This window comes from Plecotus auritus (genome assembly GCF_963455305.1).
Source record: "Plecotus auritus genome assembly, chromosome: 10".
Lineage (NCBI taxonomy): Eukaryota > Metazoa > Chordata > Mammalia > Chiroptera > Vespertilionidae > Plecotus > Plecotus auritus.
The window spans coordinates 41,271,762-41,276,797 of NC_137785.1; the positions used below are offsets into that span (position 1 = coordinate 41,271,762).

General features: G+C 39.6%; 1 pseudogene across 1 annotated transcript; it reads left to right on the top strand.

Annotated features, from left to right (window-relative positions):
* Positions 1-1,668: 1,668 nt before the first annotated feature.
* Positions 1,669-2,163, top strand: LOC308235555 (peptidyl-prolyl cis-trans isomerase A-like; annotated as a pseudogene). Its single transcript has one exon. The product of its transcript is annotated as a peptidyl-prolyl cis-trans isomerase A-like (transcript).
* Positions 2,164-5,036: the final 2,873 nt, after the last annotated feature.

Consider the following 5,036-nt stretch of genomic DNA (forward strand, 5'->3'; position numbering starts at 1 on the left):
GCACTGAGCACCAGTGACTTGACTCTGTTCCTCATCGCACATGCCTGGGATCCCTGATTCCAAGTGCATTCACACTAAGAGCCAGTGACTCCAATTCTTGGCGCATTCACACAGGGACCCTGATTCTCGGTGTGAGGCCACACCAAGCAACAGAGACTCTGATACTCGATTCTTGGTGTGAGCACAGGGGGACTCTGACTCCTGGCATGTGCGAGGGAACTCAGATTTTTTTAAAAAATATACATTTTATTGATTTTTCACAGAGAGGAAGAGAGAGATAGAAACATCGATGAGAGAGAAACATCTATCAGCTGCCTCCTGCACATCCCCCACTGGGGACATGCCCGCAACCAAGGTACATGCCCTTGACCAGAATCGAACCTGGGACCCTTGTGTCCGCAGGCCGATGCTCTATCCACTGAGCCAAACCAGTTAGGGCAGAGGACTCAGATTTTTGACACATGCCAGCGGGGTCTCTTTTTCAGCATAGCACAGGCGAGGTCCCTGATTCTAGGTGCGTCACACTGAGCACTGGTGACTCTGATCCTGGGCGAGCATGGCTCCCACCAACCCACGGCAGCCACACGTCTTGGTGTCGGAGCTCTTCAATGATACTCAGGTGGTACAAAGCTCCCACTGCACACAGCCCAGGCCCACGCAACTTGACATTTGAACCTTCTGGTGATAGTTAGAATGGGGAGACAACGAAACAATCCCCAGAGGAAAGAAAATGAGGTATTGTCAAGAAAGGGAATAAGTGAAACAGAAGCATGCAACATGACAGAAAAAGAATTCAGAGTAATGGTGGTCATACAGTTCATACATCAGATAGATGAGAAAATCAACAACCTATGCAAAAATCAGGAAGAAATCAAAAGTGATATAGCTACAATCAAAAACATCATGGAGGGTTTCAACAGTAGACTAGAAGAAGCAGAGGACCAAATTAGTGAGTTAGAAGATAAAGTAGAGAAACAAGCCCAATCTGAACAGCAACTGGAGAAAAAAAATTAAAAAGCAGGAGGAGAGCCTAAGGGAGCTTTGGGACAACACAAAACAGAGTAACATACATATTATAGGATTGCCAGAAGGACAAAAAGAGCAGCAAGGATTAGAAAATCTATTTGAAGAAATAATGACAGAAAACTTCCCTGATATGGGGAAGAAAAAAGTTACACAAGTACAGAGAGTCCCAAGCAAGATGAATACCAAAAGACCCACACCAAGACACATAATTACAATGGCAAATGTTTATGACAAAGAGAGAATCTTAAAAGCTGCAAGAGAGAGACAGAGAGTTACCTACAAAGGATCCCCCATCAGATTATCAAATGATTTCTCAACAGAAACACATCAAGCTAGAAGGGAATGGAAGGAGGTATACAAAGTGATGCAAAGCAAAGGACTTAATCCAAGAATACTCTATCCAGCAAGACTATCAATCAAAATTGAAAGGGAAATCAGGAGCTTCACAGACGAAAAAGACTAAGGGAGTTTATTACTACCAAGCCAGCAATGCAAGAAATGCAAAAGGAAATGCTGTAAAAAGAAGAAATAGAAAGGGAAGATCTCAGGCATAAAGTACAGAAATGGCTACAAACAAGTACCTATCAAAAATAATATTAGGCTTTGCAGATGCCGCCACTCCGAAGCCACCCGTGACCAGCCATGGTGAACCCTACCGTGTTCTTCGACATCGCCGTCGATGGCGAGCCCTTGGGCCGCATCTCCTTTGAGTTGTTTTCAGACAAAGTTCCAAAGACAGCATAAAACTTCCGTGCTCTGAGCACTGGGGAGTGAGGAATTGGTTATAAATGTTCCTGCTTTCACAGAATTATTCCAGGATTTATGTGCCAGGGTGGTGAATTCACACGCCATAATGGCACAGGCGGCAAGTCCTTCTATGGGGAGAAATTTGAGGATGAGAACTTCATCCTGAAACATACAGGCCCTGGCATCCTGTCCATGGCAAATGCTTGGCCTAACACAAACGGCTCCCAGTTTTTCATCTGCACTGCCAAGACTGAGTGGTTGGATGGAAAGCATGGGGTCTTCAGGCAGGTGAAAGAAGGCATGGATATTGTGACGGCCATGGAGCACTTTGGGTCCAGGAATGGCAAGCCCAGCAAGAAGATCACCATTGCTGACTGTGGACAACTCTAATAAATTTGACTTGTGTTTTATCTTTACCACCAGACCATTCCTTCTGTAGCTCCGGAGAGCACCCCTTCACTCCAATTTGCTTGGAATGTTCCATAATCTCTGTGCTCTCGCCAGTTTATTGGGTTCCATAATTTCCTTACCCCTTCCCAGTCTAACTGGATTGAAGAGTTAAGTTTATGATTATGAAATAAAAACTAAACAGTTGTCAAAAAAATAACATTAAATGTAAATGGATTAAATGCTCCAATCAAAAGACATCGAGTTAGTGAATGGATAAGAAAACATGACCCATATATATGCTGTCTACAGGAGACCCACCTCAGAACAAAGGACTCACACAGACTGAAAGTGAAGTGATTTAAAAATATCTATCAGGCAAATGGAAATGAAAAAAAACAAAAAACTGGAGTAACAATACTTATATCTTACAAAATAGACCTCAAAGTGAAGACCATAACAAGAGACAAGGAAGGCCACTTCATATTTCTAAAGGGATCAATACAACAAGAGGATATAACTCTGGTAAACATTTATGTACCAAATGCAGGAGCACTCAAATACATAAAAATACTTCTGGAAGATATCAGGGGAGAGATTGACAGCAACACAATCATAGTAGGAGATTTTAACACCCCATTAACATCACTGGATAAATCCTCTAGACAAAAAATTAGCAAAGAAACATCAATCCTAAATTACTCACTAGATCAGATGGACTTAATTGACATCTTTAGAACATTGCACCCCAAAACTACAGAATATACATTCTTCTCAAGCACACATTGGGACATTTTCAAAGATAGACCACATATTGGGACACAGGCAAAGTCTCTCCAAATTCAAGAGAATTGAAATCATATCAAGCATCTTCTCCAATCACAATGGCATAAAATTAGAAATTAACTACAGTAAAAACAATCACAAAAATTCAAACTCTTGGAGGCTGAATAGCACACTATTAAACAATGAGTGAGTTACCAAAGAGATCAAAGAAGAAATAAAACACATCCTGGAAACAAATGACAATGAAAACACAACAATCCAAAATCTTTGGGACACAGTGAAAGCAGTCCTGAGAGGGAAGTTCATAGCATTACAGGCCTACCTCAAAAAAACAAAAAAAAACTGGTAATAAATCATATAACTCTGCAACTTGAAGAAAGAGAGCAACAAGAAAAGCCAGTGTGAGCAGAAGGAAGGAAATAATAAAGATCAGAGCAGAAATAAATGACAGAGACCAAAAAAAAAAACAAACAATACAAAAGATCAATGAAACCAAGAGCTGGTCCTTTGAAAGGATAAACAAGATTGATGAACCTCTAGCCAGGCTCCAAGAAACAAAGAAAAAGAACTCAAATAAACAAAATCAGAAACGAAAGAGGTGAAATAAGAACAGACCCCACAGAAATACGAAGAATCGTAAAAAATACTATAAGCAACTCTACTCCAACAAATTGGTCAACCTAGAAGAAATGGACATATTCCTAAAAAATATGACCTTCCAAGACTCAACCAGGAGAGATCAAAAAATCTGAATAGGCCAATAACTATGGAGAAAATTGAATCAATAATCAAAAAACTTCCAACAAACAAAAGCTCTGCACCAGACGGCTTCATAGGGGAATTTTATCAAACATTCAAAGAAGAAATAAAACCTATCTTCCTCAGATTATCCAAAAAAAATTCAAGAGGAAGGAGTACTTCCAAACACTTTCTTTGAAGCCAGCATTACCCTAATCCCAAAACCACATAAAGACAATACAAATAAAGAGAATTACAGGCCAATATCCTTCATGAACATAGATGCCAAAATCCTCAACAAAATTCTAGCAAATCAAATCCAGCATTACGTTAGAAAGATCATACACCATGACCAAGTGGGATTTATTGTGGGGATGCAAGGATGGTACAACATCCGCAATTCAATAAATGTGATACATCACATAAACAAACTGAGAGATAAAAACCATATAATCATACCCATTGATATAGAAAAAGCATTTGATAAAATCCAACACCCTTTCTTGATAAAAACTCTTGGCAAGGTGGGAATAGAAGGATCATACCTCAACATAATAAAAACCATATATGACAAACCCACAGACAACATCATACTCAAATGGCAAAAACTAAAACCATTTCCCCCAAGAACAGGGACAAGACAGGGATGCCCACTCTCACCACCCCTGTTCAACATAGTACTGAAAGTACCAGCCATTGTGATCAGACAAGAAGAAGAAATAAAAGGCATCCAAGTTGGAAAAGAAGAAGTAAAACTGTCCTTATTCGCAGATGACATGATATTGTACATAGAAAACCCCATAGACTGCATCAAAAAACTACTACTCTTAATAAATGAATTCGGCAATGTAGCAGGATACAAAGTTAACACCCAGAAGTCTATGGCTTTTCTATACACCAATAATGAACTCACAGAAGGAGAAATTTAAAAAGCAATCCCATATACCACTGCAACAAAAAATTAAGATACCTAGGAATAAACTTAACCAAGGAGACAAAGGACCTGTACTCAGAAAATGTCAGGCCGCTAAAAAAGAAGAAATAGAGGAAGACATGAACAAATGGAAGAATATACCATGTTCATGGATTGGTAGAATCAACATCAATAAAATGTCCATACTACCCAAAGCAATCTATAAATTCAATGCAATCCCTATTACAATACCAACAGCATACTTCAAAGACCTAGAACAAATTCTCCAAAAATTCATCTGGAATAAAAATAGACCCCGAATACCTGCAGCAATCTTGAGAAAGAAGAACAATGTTGGAGGGGTCACAATACCAGATATCAAGCTATACTACAAAGCCACTGTTCTCAAAACTGCCTGGTACTGGCACAAGAACAGACA